We start from the raw sequence: 13332 nt of genomic DNA, 5'->3' as shown, positions 1-13332 counted from the left end.
GTGAGAGAGTGAGAGAGTGAGAGAGTGAGAGAGTGAGAGAGTGAGAGAGTGAGAGAGTGAGAGAGTGAGTGAGTGAGTGAGTGAGTGAGTGAGAGTGAGAGTGAGAGTGAGAGTGAGAGTGAGAGTGAGAGAGAGAGGGAGAGAGAGAGAGAGAGAGAGAGAGAGGATAATTGACAGAGACAGGTCATGAGCAGATGGGATCCTGCATTTTTCAGCATGTTCTTAAATAATATTGATTTAGAGTTACATACACTTGGATTTTTTGGTCAGGGACATATACAGGATGCTACCCTCTATAACATAACCTTCACTATGTCACCAGGACACATACAGGATGCTGCCCTCTATAACATAACCTTCACTATGTCACCAGGACACATACAGGATGCTACCCTCTACTACATAACCTTGACTCCAAATCAAAAATCAAAACCTACAACCTGATTTTGGACGAAATTACAGAATCACCTGAAAGTCTTACAACTACTAAAGATTATTATTACAAAGCTATACAGCAGATGCTCTGGAAAACAACAGAAACCTGAAAACACCATCCACCCTGGAACTGAGTGAGTAATGTTTAGTCTGAAGCTATATTTATTTCCAAAAGCCAAGAAGAAAAATACATTACAAGGGCTGAATACTAAATTAAGGCTGCCAAGCGTGATACAACTTCAATTAGAACTGACATGTCAAGTGAGAGGTGGCAAAGCCCTTTAGCCCAACAATGGCAGGAGAGTCGAACAGTCTACTCCAACCTAATGGAGAGGCCTTAGAAGCTGCCTCCAGCTGTTCAGAGGTAGATCAAATACAGTACCCGGTGTATGTATAGAATGATAAGGCAAGACGGCCTCCAGCTGTTCAGAGGTAGTTAAAATACAGTACCCGGTGTATGTATAGAATGATAAGGCAAGACGGCCTCCCGCTGTTCAGAGGTAGTTAAAATGCAGTACATTTACATTTACATTTAAGTCATTTAGCAGACGCTCTTATCCAGAGCGACTTACAAATTGGTGCATTCACCTAATGACATCCAGTGGAACAGCCACTTTACAATAGTGCATCTAGATCTTTTAAGGGGGGGCAGAAGGATTGCTTTATCCTATCCTAGGTATTCCTTGAAGAGGTGGGGTTTCAGGTGTCTCCGGAAGGTGGTGATTGACTCCGCTGTCCTGGCGTCGTGAGGGAGTTTGTTCCACCATTGGGGTGCCAGAGCAGCGAACAGTTTTGACTGGGCTGAGCGGGAACTGTACTTACTCAGTGGTAGGGAGGCGAGCAGGCCAGAGGTGGATGAACGCAGTACCCGGTGTATGTATAGAATGATAAGGCAAGACGGCCTCCCGCTGTTCAGAGGTAGTTAAAATGCAGTACCCGGTGTATGTATAGAATGATAAGGCAAGACGGCCTCCCGCTGTTCAGAGGTAGTTAAAATACAGTACCCGGTGTATGTAAAGAATGATAAGGCAAGACGGCCTCCAGCTGTTCAGAGGTAGTTAAAATACAGTACCCGGTGTATGTATAGAATGATAAGGCAAGACGGCCTCCAGCTGTTCAGAGGTAGTTAAAATACAGTACCCGGTGTATGTAAAGAATGATAAGGCAAGAAAAGATCACAACATGAAGCTCCTTATGGAAAATCAAGAGACACTTTTTGCTGACTAGTATAAAAACGGGAACATCAGTAACCTCATCCTCCACACAGACCATCCCCTGGCATGGCACAGTGCTACATTAACCAGACCATCCCCTGGTATGGCACAGTGCTATATTAACCAGACCATCCCCTGGTATGGCACAGTGCTACATTAACCAGACCATCCCCTGGCATGGCACAGTGCTATATTAACCAGACCATCCCCTGGCATGGCACAGTGCTATATTAACCAGACCATCCCCTGGCATGGCACAGTGCTATATTAACCAGACCATCCCCTGGCATGGCACAGTGCTATATTAACCAGACCATCCCCTGGCATGACACAGTGCTATATTAACCAGACCATCCCCTGGCATGGCACAGTGCTATATTAACCATACCATCCCCTGGCATGGCACAGTGCTATATCAACCAGACCATCCCCTGGCATGGCACAGTGCTATATCAACCAGACCATCCCCTGGCATGGCACAGTGCTATATTAACCAGACCATCCCCTGCCATGGCACAGTGCTATATTAACCAGACCATCCCCTGGCATGGCACAGTGCTATATTAATCAGACCATCCCCTGGCATGGCACAGTGCTATATTAACCAGACCATCCCCTGGCATGGAACAGTGCGATATTAACCAGACCATCCCCTGGCATGGAACAGTGCTATATTAACCAGACCATCCCCTGGCATGGCACAGTGCTATATTAACCAGACCATCCCCTGGCATGACACAGTGCTATATTAACCAGACCATCCCCTGGCATGACACAGTGCTATATTAACCAGACCATCCCCTGGCATGGAACAGTGCTATATTAACCAGACCATCCCCTGGCATGGCACAGTGCTATATTAACCAGACCATCCCCTGGCATGGCACAGTGCTATATTAACCAGACCATCCCCTGGCATGGCACAGTGCTATATTAACCAGACCATCCCCTGGCATGACACAGTGCTATATTAACCAGACCATTCCCTGGCATGACACAGTGCTATATTAACCAGACCATCCCCTGGCATGACACAGTGCTATATTAACCAGACCATCCCCTGGCATGGAACAGTGGTATATTAACCAGACCATCCCCTGGCATGGCACAGTGCTATATTAACCAGACCATCCCCTGGCATGGCACAGTGCTATATTAACCAGACCATCCCCTGGCATGGCACAGTGCTATATTAACACACTACCCCTCTGTTAAGTGTTACCGAGGGATGGAAACTCAGGATACTAGACAACGAGGACTCTGATTCAGCTAATATAAATCTCTATAAGTCTGGAACTGTATTGGTACAGGGCAACGCAAAACATTTTTCAGCTGGACTTTCACCTAATCAAAGAACTAGCCCAGCAGGAGAAGCTCTCCCTTGAGAAAGATACCCCCACCCCGAGTAGGTCAGACCACTAGGCTACCTGGGGCAGCAGGAAGCCTAGTGGTTAGATAATTGGACTAGTAACCGAAAGGTTGCTAGATCGAATCCCTGAGCTGACAAGTTAAAAATCTGCCGTTCAGCCCCTGCTCAAAGCAGATAACCCACTGTTCCTAGGCAGTCATTGTAAATAAGAATTTGTTCTTAACTGACTTGCCTCGTTTAATAAAATACAAATATATGTTTAAAAAATTTGGGATTTCAGGTACATGTCAGCCTGGCTGGTAGATTATTACTAGCCCAGGTCCAAAATATGTGCCATGAATTATTTTAACATACAAAATGCCACAGACGGGCTAGTTTGGCAAATGTTCTACTAGCCCGGTCTGAAAAATACTAGCCTTGGACTAGCTTCTGTCACGATCGTCGTAGTGATGAGACCAAGGCGCAGCGTGATTGTAATACATTCTTCCGTTTAATAATGAAGAACACGTAACAAACAATACAAAATAACAAACGTGACCGCTATAACACTGAGTGCAAACATGCAACATCAACATAGACATAGATAATCAACCCCGAAATACTCAAGGAATATGGCTGCCTAAATATGGTTCCCAATCAGAGACAACAATAAACAGCTGCCTCTAATTGAGAACCAATCTAGGCAACCATAGACAAACAAAACCCCTAGACTGTTTCCAACCCCATAAACATACAAAACCCCTAGACAGGGTAAAAACATAAATCCCCCATGTCACACCCTGACCTAACCAAAATAATAAAGAAAACAAAGAATACTAAGGTCAGGCCGTGACAGCTTCATTCCCATCCCTGTCAACACCACAGTACTCTGGACCTCTTTGGGATGCAAAAATATTTTTGTCTTTATATATCTGCATCCCAAATGGCACTCTATTCCATAGGCTAGTGTCCTGTGGGCCCTTGGGGCTTACTAGTAGTATAATCACTATTGCCTACTTTCCTGAGTTGACTAAATTCACTCCATATCTCCCTAAAGTTTCGGTGCCATCTGGGATTATGCGTTAATCTGTCTTTAAAGGTGCACTGCGATCTGGGATTATGTGTTAATCTGTCCTTAAAGGTGCGCTGACATCTAGCATTACGCGGTTATCTAGATTGGCAACTACTACTGAGTATGTGGAATAGGGAGTGAGCTTCGGAAAATGTGTATTTAAACGTTTATTTTATCGTAGTTCACACATTTAATAACCCGTATCGACTGGTAAGGCATTCAGGAGTATAGACTTGTCTTTGGTGACGGGAGAAGGTTCTGGGAAACAGCTAAACCAGAGGGTCGGGATGTGGACTTCAGCGACGGGAGCTAAGGGGCTGCTGTTGTGTTTGATTGATTTCACATTCAAGTTAATGATTCTTAAGCATTTGGTTTATGGACCTTTATTCAATAGCATATTTACAAGTTCCACTAATTACTATGTATTTTATAGTTGTTAAAAGTTGATAATTAGTCAGTTCAGAAACGTCATGTTGGAGGCAGGGGTTAGGTTCTCTGTATTTATTGTTTTGAGAACAAAGACTCAAGACCTATATTGGAATTTTGTTCTATTTTCATTTATTTACAAATTATGCTGATGATTTTATGAATATAACACCATTGTCATTTGTGTAATATTCTGATTTAATGTATTTTGAGAGATATTGTCACCTCTGGTTAATACTCATGAGTGTTTACCCCCTTTAATTTCTTCACATTTTATTGTGCTACAAAGTTGTATAAAAATGGACCCCAAAAAAGAAATAAAGGAACAATCTACACAAAATATTCTGTAATATCAAAGTGGAAGAAAATTCTATAAAAAAATATTAATTGATTTAAAAAAAACTAATATACATTGATAAGGTAAGTCAATACATGGGTCAATACAAGTTGGAAACAGTGAGAGTTCTTGGGTAAATCTCCAAGAGCTTTTTTTGCAGTAGTACTTTAGTGTCTTGTTGCATACAGGATGCATTTTTTGGCTAAAGGGGAAGTCCAATAGATCAATGTAATGCAATTAAATTGGAGTCGTGAATAAGGATTAGCTTAAAGAGGGCTGTGTTACTATTATTATTAGTGGGAGTAGTAGTAGTAGTGATAGTAGTGGTAGCAGTTGTAGAATTAGTAGTGATAGTAGTAGTAGTAGTAGTAGTAGTAGTGATAGTAGTGGTAGCAGTTGTAGAATTAGTAGTGATAGTAGTAGTAGTAGTAGTAGTAGTAGTAGTAGTAGCGATAGTAGTGGTAGCAGTTGTAGAATTAGTAGTAGTAGTAGTAGCAGTAGTAGCAGTAGTAATAGCAGTAGTGATAGTAGTAGTGATAGTAGTAGTAGTAGTAGAAATATTAGTAGTAGTAGTAGTAGTAGTAGTCAAGTTTTGACCTCTTTCTTGTGCAATTCCCCACTTGAAAAGGACAGTCCCTCCACATGAAGATTTTAACTGGATTTCACTCAATAAACAGCCATGGAATCAGTTGTTTGTATTTTATTTACCATTCTTTGGTTGGCAGTAAACAGGTGAAAAACCTCAAAAAAGAGATGACAAATACTTTTTATTATTTGAGTTGACAGCCTAATTAAATAACCAAAATTATCCACATTCACCTCAGATAAACACATTTCTGCCATTATAAAATACAAGGTTTCCACTTTTAAGCAAATGTTTCCCAAAATAGAAACCCACCATTTTGAATCAAATGAGCAGAATCAGTATATTTTTATCTCAATTTGCATTTTAGCCAAATACATTCAAAATATTTTTAGCAGTAAAAAATGACATTTATTTTCTAATCAGTAGTTTTAAGCAGACAAATCTTACATTTTTTAGCCAAAGATTTTTTAGACTATACATTTGTTACTGAATTAAGAACTTGGTTTACTAAGATTTCTACAAAGTTTAAATTACTTTTAACCATTTCAAACAAGTTCTTTGTCAACAATGAATTTGGCTCTTCTTACTTTTCCTTTATACCCCACAAATAACATTTATAGTTATAAATACCACTGCAAAAGTACTATCAAAGTTAAGAGTTAAGAGTCTGTGTTTTCCAGAGTATCATTAGCAGTGCACTGCTTAAGTCAGTCTAACCAAACATGGCCAATATGGCGCTTACCGGCTGTCTTTCACAGTTTTGTGGAGGGCTTGGACTTGCACAGTCACCTTGATCACAAAGATGAAGTTTCCTTGGTCTTGTGGTTTTATAAATGCTCCTTTCACTGCGGTCTAAAGACAACAGCAGAACCAGGTGCTGGCACGCCCAGATTGCCTGGAAGATTTGTTCCACCTGGTTCACCACTGATTGAAGGAGGAGGAGTTTCACCACTGAGGAGCTCCCAGGCAGTTTGTCAGCACAGTAGTAGTAGTAGTAGTAGCAGTAATAGTAGTAGCAGTAATAGTAGTAGCAGTAATAGTAGTGATAGTAGTAGTAGTAGTAGTAGTAGTAGTAGTAGTAGTAGTAGTAGTAGTAGTAGATAGTAGTAGCAGTAGTAGTAGTAGTAGTAGTAGTAGTAGTAGTAGTAGTAGTAGTAGTAGTAGTAGTAGTAGTAGTAGTAGCAGTTGGAGTAGTAGTGATAGCAGTAGTAGTAGTAGTAGTAGTAGTAGTAGTAGTAGTAGTAGTAGTAGTAGTAGTAGTAGTAGTAGTAGTAGTAGTAGTAGTTGTAGTAGTAGTAGTAGTAGTAGTAGTAGTAGTAGTAGTAGAATGATGAGAAGTAGGAGTATAGAAGTAGTAGTGGCAGAGATATTATAGCTAGGTTACTAAACTGAAGTACAGGAAAGAAGACAGAGATATTATAGCTAGGTTACTAACCTGAAGTATAGGAGAGAAGAAAGAGACGTTATAACTTGTTTACTAAACGTAAAGGGGAATATCACGCAAAAACTATATTTAGGTATTTGTTTCATTATGTTTTGCATGTCGCTAGTAAAGTTGTCAAGATATTGGACTTCTAAGAAGAAAAGTGTCTCCAGCCACATCATCATGATTATGTATATATATCACTGAACAGAGTGAGTCCATGTAACTTAATATGTGACTTGTTAAGCACATTCTTACTCCTGAGCTTATTTAGTCTTGACAAAACAAAGGGGTTGAATACTTGTTGACTCAAGACAATACAGCTTTTCATTTTTAAAATTAATTTTGAAAATGATCTACAAGCAAAATTCCTCTTTGACGATATGGATATTGTGTGTAGATCAGTGACACAACCTCTAAATGTAATCCATGTTAAATTCAGGCTTTGCAACACAACAAACATTGAACATGGAATAAGTCAAGTGGTGTGAATTCTTTCAGAAGGCACTGTATGTCTTTACAAAAAGCTGTGGTTGTCATCTGGCAGCTTTGTTTCCTGTGTTGTGTGTGTGTGTGTGTGTGTGTGTGTGTGTGTGTGTGTGTGTGTGTGTGTGTGTGTGTGTGTGTGTGTGTGTGTGTGTGTGTGTGTGTGTGTGTGTGTGTGTGTGTGTGTGTGTGTGTGTGTGTGTGTGTGTGAACATAGTACTACATCCATACCATCCATAACATAACTACCTGAACATAGTACTACATCCATAACATCCATAACATAACTACCTGAACATAGTACTACATCCATAACATAACTACCTGAACATAGTACTACATCCATAACATCCATAACACAACTACCTGAACATAGTACTACATCCATAACATAACTACCTGAACATAGTACTACATCCATAACATAACTACCTGAACATAGTACTACATCCATAACATCAATAACATAACTACCTGAACATAGTACTACATCCATAACACAACTACCTGAACATAGAACTACATCCATAACATAACTACCTGAACATAGTACTACATCCATAACATCCATAACAAAATTACCTGAAAATAGTACTACATCCATAACATAACTACCTGAACATAGTACTACATCCATAACATCCATAACATAACTACCTGAACATAGTACTACATCCATAACATCCATAACATAACTACCTGAACATAGTACTACATCCATAACATAACTACCTGAAAATAGTACTACATCCACAACACAAATACCTGAACATAGTACTACATCCATAACATCCATAACATAACTACCTGAACATAGTACTACATCCATAATATAACTTCCTCAACATAGTACTACATCCATAACATCCATAACACAGCTACCTGAACATAGTACTACATCCACAACATAACTACCTGAACATAGAACTACATCCATAACACAACTACCTGAACATAGTACTACATCAATAACATAACTACCTGAACATAGTACTACATCCATAACATAACTACCTGAACATAGTACTACATCAATAACATAACTACCTGAACATAGCACTACATCCATAATATAACTTCCTCAACATAGTACTACATCCATAACATCCATAACACAGCTACCTGAACATAGTACTACATCCACAACATAACTACCTGAACATAGAACTACATCCATAACACAACTACCTGAACATAGTACTACATCCATAACATAACTACCTGAACATAGTACTACATCAATAACATAACTACCTGAACATAGTACTACATCAATAACATAACTACCTGAACATAGTACTACATCCATAATATAACTTCCTCAACATAGTACTACATCCATAACACAGCTACCTGAACATAGTACTACATCCACAACATAACTACCTGAACATAGTACTACATCCATAACATAACTACCTGAACATAGTACTACATCCATAACATAACTACCTGAACATAGTACTACATCCATAACATAACTACCTGAACATAGTACTACATCCATAACATAACTACCTGAACATAGTACTACATCCATACCATCGATACCATAACTACCTGAACATAGTACTACATCCATAACACAACTACCTGAACATAGTACTACATCCATAACATAACTACCTGAACATAGTACTACATCCATAACATCCATAACATAACTACCTGAACATAGTACTACATCCATAACATAACTACCTGAACATAGTACTACATCCATAACATAACTACCTGAACATAGTACTACATCCATACCATCGATACCATAACTACCTGAACATAGTACTACATCCATAACACAACTACCTGAACATAGTACTACATCCATAACATAACTACCTAAACATAGTACTACATCCATACCATCCATAACATAACTTCCTGAACATAGTACTACATCCATAACACAACTACCTGAACATAGTACTACATCCATAACATAACTACCTAAACATAGTACTACATCCATACCATCCAAAACATAACTTCCTGAACATAGTACTACATCCATAACATCCATAACATAACTACCTAAACATAGTACTACATCCATACCATCCACAACACAACTACCTGAACATAGTACTACATCCATAACATCCATAACATAACTACCTAAACATAGTACTACATCCATACCATACACAACACAACTACCTGAACATAGTACTACATCCATAACATCCATAACACAACTACCTGAACATAGTACTACATCCATAATATAACTACCTGAACATAGTACTACATCCATAACATAACTACCTAAACATAGTACTACATCCATACCATCCATAACATAACTTCCTGAACATAGTACTACATCCATAACATCCATAACATAACTACCTGAACATAGTACTACATCCAAAACATCCATAACATAACTACCTGAACATAGTACTACATCCACAACATCCATAACATCTATAGCATAACTACCTGAACATAGCATTACATCCATAACATAACTACCTGAACATAGTACTACATCCATAACATAACTACCTGAACATAGCACTACATCCATAACATAACTACCTGAACATAGTACTACATCCATAACATAACTACCTGAACATAGTACTACATCCATAACATAACTACCTGAACATAGTACTACATCCACAACCTCCATAACATAACTACCTGAACATAGTACTACATCCACAACATAACTACCTGAACATAGAACTACATCCATAACATAACTACTTGAACATAGTACTACATCCATACCATCCATAACATAACTACCTGAACATAGTACTACATCCACAACATAACTACCTGAACATAGAACTACATCCATAACATAACTACCTGAACATAGTACTACATCCATACCATCCATAACATAACTACCTGAACATAGTACTACATCCATACCATCCATAACATAACTACCTGAACATAGTACTACATCCATACCATCCATAACATAACTACCTGAACATAGTACTACATCCATACCATCCACAACATAACTACCTGAACATAGAACTACATCCATAACACAACTACCTGAACATAGTACTACATCCATACCATCCATAACATAACTACCTGAACATAGTACTACATCCATAACATAACTACCTGAACATAGTACTACATCCATAACATCCATAACATAACTACCTGAACATAGTATTACATCCATAACATCCATAACATAACTACCTGAACATAGTACTACATCCATAACATAACTACCTGAACATAGTACTACATCCATAACATAACTACCTGAACATAGTACTACATCCATAACATAACTACCTGAACATAGTACTACATCCATAACATAACTACCTGAACATAGTACTACATCCATAACATCCATAACATAACTACCTGAACATAGTACTACATCCATACCATCCACAACATAACTACCTGAACATAGAACTACATCCATAACACAACTACCTGAACATAGTACTACATCCATACCATCCATAACATAACTACCTGAACATAGTACTACATCCATAACATAACTACCTGAACATAGTACTACATCCATAACATCCATAACATAACTACCTGAACATAGTATTACATCCATAACATCCATAACATAACTACCTGAACATAGTACTACATCCATAACATAACTACCTGAACATAGTACTACATCCATAACATAACTACCTGAACATAGTACTACATCCATAACATAACTACCTGAACATAGTACTACATCCATAACATAACTACCTGAACATAGTACTACATCCATAACATCCATAACATAACTACCTGAACATAGTACTACATCCATAACATCAATACCAGAACATAGTAATACATCCATAACATAACTACCTGAACATAGTACTACATCCATAACATAACTACCTGAACATAGTACTACATCCATAACATAACTACCTGAACATAGTACTACATCCATAACATAACTACCTGAACATAGTACTACATCCATAACATAACTACCTGAACATAGTACTACATCCATAACATCCATAACATAACAACCTGAACATAGTACTACATCCATAACATAACTACCTGAACATAGTACTACATCCATAACATAACTACCTGAACATAGTACTACATCCATAACATCCATAACATAACTACCTGAACATAGTACTACATCCATAACATAACTACCTGAACATAGTACTACATCCATAACATAACTACCTGAACATAGTACTACATCCATACCATCGATACCATAACTACCTGAACATAGTACTACATCCATAACACAACTACCTGAACATAGTACTACATCCATAACATAACTACCTGAACATAGTACTACATCCATAACATCCATAACATAACTACCTAAACATAGTACTACATCCATACCATCCATAACATAACTTCCTGAACATAGTACTACATCCATAACATCTATAGCATAACTACCTGAACATAGTACTACATCCATAACATATCTACCTAAACATAGTACTACATCCATACCATCCAAAACATAACTTCCTGAACATAGTACTACATCCATAACATCCATAACATAACTACCTAAACATAGTACTACATCCATACCATACACAACACAACTACCTGAACATAGTACTACATCCATAACATCCATAACATAACTACCTAAACATAGTACTACATCCATAACATCCATAACATAACTACCTGAACATAGAACTACATCCATACCATATACAACACAACTACCTGAACATAGTACTACATCCATAACATCCATAACATAACTACCTAAACATAGTACTACATCCATAACATCCATAACACAACTACCTGAACATAGTACTACATCCATAACATAACTACCTAAACATAGTACTACATCCATACCATCCATAACATAACTTCCTGAACATAGTACTACATCCATAACATCCATAACATAACTACCTGAACATAGTACTACATCCATAACATAACTACCTGAACATAGTACTACATCCATAACATACATAACACAACTACCTGAACATAGTACTACATCCATAACATCCATAACATAACTACCTGAACATAGAACTACATCCATACCATACACAACACAACTACCTGAACATAGTACTACATCCATAACATCCATAACATAACTACCTGAACATAGTACTACATCCACAACATCCATAACACAACTACCTGAACATAGTACTACATCCATAACATCCATAACATAACTACCTGAACATAGTACTACATCCATAACATAACTACCTGACCATAGTACTACATCCATAACATAACTACCTGAACATAGTACTACATCCATAACACAACTACCTGAACATAGCACTACATCCATAACATAACTACCTGAACATAGTACTACATCCATAACATAAATACCTGAACATAGTACTACATCCACAACCTCCATAACATAACTACCTGAACATAGTACTACATCCATATCATCCATAACATAACTACCTGAACATAGTACTACATCCATAACATAATTTAACTGAACATAGTACTACATCCATAACATAACTACCTGAACATAGTACTACATCCACAACATAACTACCTGGACATAGTACTACATCCATAACATCACTACCTGAACATAGTACTACATCCATAACATCACTACCTGAACATAGTACTACATCCATTACACAACTACCTGAACATAGTACTACATCCATAACATCCATAACATAACTACCTGAACATAGTACTACATCCATAACATCCATAACATAACTACCTGAACATAGTACTACATCCATAACATCACTACCTGAACATAGTACTACATCCATTACACAACTACCTGAACATAGTACTACATCCATAACATCCATAACATAACTACCTGAACATAGTACTACATCCATTACACAACTACCTGAACATAGTACTACATCCATAACATCACTACCTGAACATAGTACTACATCCATAACATCACTACCTGAACATAGTACTACATCCATTACACAACTACCTGAACATAGTACTACATCCATAACATCCATAACATAACTACCTGA

This window comes from Salvelinus namaycush, chromosome 2 (assembly GCF_016432855.1).
Source record: "Salvelinus namaycush isolate Seneca chromosome 2, SaNama_1.0, whole genome shotgun sequence".
In the NCBI taxonomy this organism is placed as follows: domain Eukaryota; kingdom Metazoa; phylum Chordata; class Actinopteri; order Salmoniformes; family Salmonidae; genus Salvelinus; species Salvelinus namaycush.
Note: the sequence above shows the minus strand (reverse complement) of the source record.